Source organism: Juglans regia, unplaced genomic scaffold, assembly GCF_001411555.2.
Source record: "Juglans regia cultivar Chandler unplaced genomic scaffold, Walnut 2.0 Scaffold_16584, whole genome shotgun sequence".
Lineage (NCBI taxonomy): Eukaryota > Viridiplantae > Streptophyta > Magnoliopsida > Fagales > Juglandaceae > Juglans > Juglans regia.
Window position 1 is genome coordinate 1 of NW_023347238.1, and position 206 is coordinate 206.

Genomic DNA, 206 nt, shown 5'->3' on the forward strand with positions numbered 1-206 from the left:
AATGGCTTCGGGCGCAACTTGCGTTCAAAGACTCGATGATTCGCGGGATTCTGCAATTCACACCAAGTATCGCATTTCGCTACGTTCTTCATCGATGCGAGATCCGAGATATCCGTTGCCGAGAGTCGTTATGTATCATGGTAAAGATGTCACCAACAACGCGCACACCGTTTCCGGGGCGCCCGTGGTTACTCCTTGTTTAAGTT

The 206-nt window shown here is 50.0% G+C and overlaps 1 pseudogene; it reads right to left on the reverse strand.

Annotated features, from left to right (window-relative positions):
• On the reverse strand, nt 1-127 carry LOC118345187 (annotated as a pseudogene; the record flags this gene model as incomplete).
• Between the last annotated feature and the right edge of the window lie 79 nt (nt 128-206).